This window comes from Onthophagus taurus, chromosome 3, assembly GCF_036711975.1.
Source record: "Onthophagus taurus isolate NC chromosome 3, IU_Otau_3.0, whole genome shotgun sequence".
NCBI lineage: Eukaryota > Metazoa > Arthropoda > Insecta > Coleoptera > Scarabaeidae > Onthophagus > Onthophagus taurus.
The window spans coordinates 8,399,866-8,407,185 of NC_091968.1; the positions used below are offsets into that span (position 1 = coordinate 8,399,866).

A 7,320-nucleotide genomic window follows, 5' to 3' on the forward strand; every position below is an offset into this window, starting at 1 on the left:
TGAACGGTCGCTCACATTTCGTTCTTACTAAGTACAGAAGGTTCAAATTCGATGTCCGAATAGGCTATCTCGGAAACTATAAGAGTTAGAAAAAAAGTAGCTTACATGTCATGATCTCGTTTTTCGAGTAACTGCTAATGCCGAAAATTTCAAAGCGCTATCGTCTTTTGTTTTTCCCCTAGAGGCCGAAATTGAAAATATCGTAAAATCAGCAAGTGCAATTATCTTTTTTATTATTATAGGTGGAGTATTATAACTATTGTAAGACATTATATGGACACTTTTTTACACAAAATTTGATGACGTAGTGAAAAATTTTTCGTTTTTAAATTTTGATATACAGGGCCCTACGTTTTTATTATAAATGATGGACCCATTTTTAAAGATGAATATTTATTAAAGTACAGATCCAAAATGAACAATCTTTATACCAATGGAAAGAGGAAATTTCAAAGTTTTTTTGCAATACATTATAAATGTTCAATGGGCCACCGTCTGATATTATCCGTTCGTTTCCTCTCTGTAAAAATACTAACAATAAGTAGAAAAAAAGGCGATTGCGGTATGGACCATTTTTCTTTGCGGAAAGATCTGTAACTGGAACAGCCTACCTGCACATGTTGGAACAATGACTGTTTCTCAAGTTATGGAAGATTCACAGGACTTCATTTTGCAACAGGACGGAGCTCCGCCCCATTGGCATCTTCATGTACGAGGCTTTTTGAATGCAGCCCTTCCTCAACGCTGGATAAGTCGCAGGGGAAATGAAGACCTGGCTCTCCACTTTTGACCACCGAGATCTCCTGATCTCACTTCATGTGACTACCTCTTATGGGGTTCTGTTAAGAAAGCTGTTTACGTTTCACCTCTACCAACAACTCTGGACGATCTGCGAAACCGTATCACAGCTGCTGTGCATTCAGTAACAGTAGATACACTTGCTCGTGTGTGGGACGAGTTCGGCTACCGCATAGATGTTTGCCGTGCAGCGGACGGTGGACACATTGAACATTTATAGTGTATTGCAAAAAAACTTTGAAATTTCCTCTTTCCATTGGTATAAAGATTCTTCATTTTGGATCTGTACTTTAATAAATATTCATTTTTAAAAATGGGTCCATCATTTATAATAACCCTGTATTATGATAATCTGATTATTCGCTTATTAAATTCGTTATGTTTTTCTGATTGCAAAAATATGGGGTTAGATAGGTCTATTTCTTATTGTTTTAGAATAAAGTTAAAAATAAACAAGCTAAAAAGTGTCGTAGTTATAATTTGTGGTTTTCGGCATTAGCAGTTTCTCGAAAAACGAGATCATGACATGTAAGCTACTTTATTTTTAACTCTTATACTTTCCGAGTTAGCCTATTCGGACATCGAATTTGAACCACCCTGTACATGCAAATCATTGCCAACTTAAGAATAAGTAATCATAAAATTAATTGGACCGCGTTATGCATCACTTGAATAAGCGACAAATGGATAATGTTGAGAAAAACGGGATTTTCGTTTTCATCTCTCCAATAATATAAGACTTCTCAGAATAGATAGGCTCAAACTATTGAAAATTGTTTGGTGCCTGTCCATTTTGACCGATGACAGCTATCATAAGTAGAGAAGCCGCTTGGTCACTTGTTACGTTTTACGATTATACTGGTGTTTCTGTAAGCCGTGGCATAAATTTAATCACTAAAATTAGAAACAAAATGATGACGATTCGTGTAAACATTTTTGAAGAAAATAATCTAGAGTTTGGTTTGTACTTTTAAACTGGTTTTTATTTTATATAGAATTTAAATCTAACCAGTTTCGGCCCTTGGCCATCTTCAGAGACTCTACAAATAGATTAACATCTCTCATCTTATCCATTTTACAAACAAGTTTCTTAATATTTCTTTTTGTTTTGTTAAAAAAGATCACGCATCAAAGGCGAAATCAGATTATTAGTTACTACACTTAGCGGCATAAAAAACGCATCACCTAAAATGATGACCAGTTTCAAACTGCAATAACTTTTGAACGTATTGCTCAATTTGAATAAGTGTTTTTTTATTTGAAAGGTCTACCTCTGTCAATATTCCTGTAGGTGCCTTCCCCATTTTTTCGTTCTTCAATTTCAGCAATTGTGAATAACGCTAAAGCGTGTTTTTTTCCCTACACTTTGAAGCTTGCAGTGGGCTGCACCGACAAAAGAAATTAATTTTAAACATAAGGAGTTTGTAGTCTCGTCTGTTCTGATCACTTCTGTTCTTTGATCAAGTTTCTATTATTACCAAAGTTACAAGCTTTAAATATAACGCAGCTTGTTCTGCAGCGCCATCAGAAATTAGAGCAAGTCATGGATGTCGATGAAATTTAATTAAACTGTGACAAGTAAATCAATTTCCTCCCCTCGCTAGGTTTTGAATTTCATTTTGAGGAATATGGCTCCACTCTTCTTCTAGAGATCATTTACCGTTTATATAGCAAAGGTGGGCACGGGTACTAAATGAAAGTACCCGAGTACAGTACCCGGGTATTATTAGCGGGTACTCGGGTACGGGTACTTCAAAAAAAGTTACGATTCTGTTAAAAATGAGCAACAACTTGTAAATAAAAATAATAATTGGGTGGTACTACATACTTCAAAAAATATTTTTTTATATTGTATATTTTACTATTTACGTGATATATTATATTATAATAAATTAAAATCTAATAAATGTTTGTTAGCATTCAATAATGTTAACATTTCAAAGTTGTCGTCTGATAGGGCTTGGCGTCTTGGAGTTAGGACCATGTTGGCCAATAAGAATAATCTTTCGACAGGTGCCGATGATGGTAATGCGGTATTGTATTTTAGAAACAGTTTTTTTAATGTTGGGTAATCATGAATAATGTTTAAATTTGTACGTTTATCATCTAAATATCGTAGTAGTTCTAACTCAACTTTTGGTCCATAATGTTTAGTTTGCTTAACGTTTTTTTGTACTTCACTTTCATAGGTTATTTTCCTCCCCAGGCGAGCTTTCAACGTCGTCCTCTTTTAAGTCTACTGCTGCTCGCACTGTAAATTTTTTAATTTCATCAATGCTTAAATTTGGGTCCTTCATACCTGACAACCATCTCAATTTAAAATTTGGTAACAATACACACGCACCTATGGAATCGTAGCTCTTCACAAGAAAAATGGTTGAAAACCTACTTTCCAATTTCTCAATGCACATATCTATGATGATATCAACACCATATTTAAATTTATTGGATATTATTAAATTACATTCAAAATACCCGGGTACTTCGAAAATACCCGAGTACATTCAAAATACCCGGGTATTTACCCGGGTACTGCCCACCCTTGTTATATAGTGGATCTAACTCGTCTCCCTAGCATATCCCACATGTGTTCTATAGGGTTCAAAGCAGAGCTATGTGCGGCCATTCCATTCTCTTGATATCCAAATCATCCAGGTATTGGGACACTATGCGGACTGTATGGGAGCGTGCATTATTGTGCATGAACAAGAAATTGACGCCAATAAATGGGCTGAAGTGTTCAGCCAAAATTTCTTCAATATGCCTAGCCGCGTTTAGATTGCCGTTGATAAAGCAAAGCTCCGTACGTGCTTCGAGGCAGATTCCTTCCCAAACCATTACAAACTCTTTCAGATAAGTTGCACTAAGCATAACGCTCTCCTGCTCTGCTCCAAACTCTCTCTCGACCATCTGGAGGCTTTTAAAATGGATCTACTGGAGATGTATGAAATAATAAAACATAATAAAGAAAAAAATTATAATCTTCTAAATGATCAACTAGAGAGCTATTAAGGACCATTGTTCTCATATCTTAAATAATTAAATAGGTTTTATTTTTTAACATTTGTTTTGCCCTATCGGTTTTTCGTATTTCACTTTAATTCTGTATCTGTTTTGATTTGTTATTTTTATTCACTGCTATCCATCTTAATAACCGGTTGTCTTGAAATAAATTTGTATTTTTAAACCCTCTGTTGTCAGAATGCATTTGACATCTATACGTGAACGCGTTTATAAAATCTGGTTTTAGACTAAGATTTTATGACGGTGAGTGATAACTGATATTTTGTAATTCTTAACTGTATTGACTTTTTATATCACTATTTAATTACTGCGTTTGATGTAGATTTGGCTGATGATTAAAGCAAGTAAGGAAGTTTTAATTTTAATATTATTACAACCAAATTTTATATTTCTAAAGTCTCTGAAGATAGCCAATGGCCGAAACTAGTTAGACTTAAATTCTATATAAAATAAAAGACATACACTTTTAATTTTATACTAACATCTAGAAAATTTATACTGGCTCAAAATTGTAGGTTTATCTATTTTTTCTATTGTAGAATTTCTTGGTGTCTAAGTGAGAAGTAAGAAGTGTCTAAGTGTCGTATCTAAGTCGGTTCTTAGACGTATGATGCAAATCAGACTTGAAATCGTATAACGTGATTGGCGCTTAGCTTTATCCTTTAATTTAGTTAATGTTATTTCCAGGTTCATCGTAAAATTATTTAAAAAATAAGAAATCTCAGAGACGATGAAAAAATATTTAATTTTTATTTTCGGTGCTACACGTGTTTCGATCGAACTATGCGATCTTCATCTGGCACGACTAGAGACAAAGTAAAAATAATTTTCATTATCATATCAGTTAATTACAAAAAACAAACAAATTAAAATTAAATTTACCGTCAAGAGTTGTTGATTGAAGAACAAATCATCAGGTTGAAATATTTGACAGTAAAAATTGTACGGTTAAAATTAGCGTCAAACTAAATAAAATTATCACTAAAACTATATTTTAAAAAATACGCATTAGACGGAGTTAAAATTAAAAATTCTTTAGTTTAATCGTATGGAAATTGATGGCAGGGTAGGTGTATGATTGACAAGAAAGGACTGATTGTAGATGGAATTTTCTGGTTTTGACGAGATTTACAATCGCATGCGCGTTTGTGGGAAGAGAAAACAGGACAGGCAGCAACAAGAAATTCAAATGGAAATGGTATGCATAACAAAATGCATATAACAAAGTATATAAAGTGTATCTAAAGAAAATCGTGGAAACATCTGTTAGTATCGAAGTCAGCAATGTCGTTCATAAGTATATTCTCTTTTTTTGTGTAGACCTATATTATATTCCTCGTAAAGGTTCAATTCGTTTGACTTCTTTAGATTTATAATCAGTTTGACATTTTGAAATTGTATTCTGTGTTTTTGTTCTTGTATGTGTTTATGAACGGCTGATCTTGAACTGGACAAATGTTCTTTGAACCGAGTGTATATATTTCTTCCCGTTTGGCCGATATATATTTTATTGCATTCCGGACATTCGATTTTATAAACACCACTTAATTCCTCTTTTCTATGTTTGGCTTTATTATTAATTAAAAAATTGCTAATTTTGTTATGAGATACAAAAGCAGGGGATAAATTAAATTTTTGTAAATTGTGGTTCAGTTTATTTTCTAAAATAGGGTGAAATGGGAGTATTAAGAATTTTGAGATGTTTTTTATATTAGGAAAAATCAAGTTGTTAATTCTAGAACTATGGACCTTATTATAGATATTTTGTAAACTGTTTATAGAGTAGCCATTATTCATACCAATAGTAATTATCTTCTTGATTTCTATTTCTAAGTTATTTTGGTTCAAAGGGATGTTATAAATTCTGTTAAACATGAATCGAAAACTGGCATGTTTATGCTGTCTAGGATTATACGAATTGTTGGCAATGACATTGTCCGTAAATGTGTCTTTCCTGAAGATATTAAATTCAAGTTTTTGATTACAAAGATTCTTGGTAATGTTTAAGTCTAGAAAGTTAATCATGTTGTCTTTTTCCATTTCGATAGTGAACTCTAAGTTGGTAATATTATTAAAGATATTCTGTAATGCTATCAGATTGGCGGAATTACCCTTATAAACAATTAGTATATCATCAACATATCGACTATAAAAAACGACATCTTTTGTGAAAAGCTTATATTTGTTAGAGAAAAGTATCTGTTCAAATTTGTTGACATATATATCTGCAAGGATCCCAGATATTGGAGAGCCCATAAGTAATCCATCGGACATTTTAAAAAATCTATTATCAAATGTAAAGAAATTTTGATTACAGGTAAATTCAAGTATTTTTAAGAAACTGTCGATTTCTAATGGGTCGAGATTTAATTTAATGATATTATCTATAAGGTGTTTTTTAATAATTTGGATGGTTGGTGTGATGGGTATATTTGCATACAAGTTTTTGATGTCAAAAGAGATCAATTTACAGTTATTGTCGATATTCAAAGTGGATAGTTTATTTACAAGTTCGGTGGAATTTCTGATAGAATAAGGGAAAGTGCCTTTGAAAGTTGAATATAGAAATCTTTGGATAGTTTTCGCAATTCTATTAGTTGGTGTATTATTATTTCCGATTATAGGTCTTATGCTTTTGTCCTGCTTATGTAATTTAATTAAACATTTCATGGAGGGTATAAGAGGGTTCATTTCGAAGGAGTTATGGTGATCAATACCAAATTTATCCAAAAAAGGCATATTATCTTTAACTAGTTTTTTTAATTTATTATTATATGGGATGGTGGGGTTATTCTTGATTTCTGTTATAGAGTTAAGAGCAAAGAAATTTTCAGTCTTGTTTATATATTCTGTTCTGTCTATAATGACAGTGCCAGCTCCCTTGTCACCAAGGGTAACTATCAAGTTATTTTCTTTTATTTTGTGTTTGAGGGTATTGATTTTTTTGTAAATATCGTTGGTAAATTTCTTTGTGTAAAATGGTTCCTTAAAGTTATTATCAATGTCTTTAATTAACTTACTGTTATCTTTAAATATTTGATGTACGTCATGATTGTACAGTAGTTGGGCCTCAATCTTTATTGCTAAATCTATTGGTTTAATGATTTTGGGAAGCGAGAATTTATGTCCTAGTTCGAGAATCTCAATATCATCTCTGGACAAAGGTGTATCGCTCAAATTAGTGTAACGTGGGGCAAAAGTATATTTATCCCGATCATTATAACTTATAGTAAGTTGGGGTTTATCTATGTTAAATCTGTTTACAAAGAATATTTTATTATTTTGAACATCGTTATTAGGGTTATTTAATGTTCCAAATTTACCATTATTAGCTTTCTTTGAGTGAAGGGATGTTTTTTGATTATAATAATTGATCTTATCTTTAACTAGCCTATTTAGTTTCTTAGTTTTAACTTCCTTACTCCTTAAAGTGTTGAAATAGATATAATCTTCAAATTTCTTTATCAAATCCTCGTGTTCGATATAATGTAAATGTTG

The 7,320-nt window shown here is 32.3% G+C and overlaps 1 long non-coding RNA gene across 1 annotated transcript; it reads right to left on the reverse strand.

The window, feature by feature from the left end:
- Window positions 1-4,548: 4,548 nt before the first annotated feature.
- On the reverse strand, window positions 4,549-5,541 carry LOC111416910 (uncharacterized). The gene is made up of 2 exons (XR_002706616.2): window positions 4,705-5,541; window positions 4,549-4,627 (listed from the first exon to the last, which is right to left on the reverse strand). It is a non-coding gene; the product is annotated as an uncharacterized lncRNA (long non-coding RNA).
- Window positions 5,542-7,320: the final 1,779 nt, after the last annotated feature.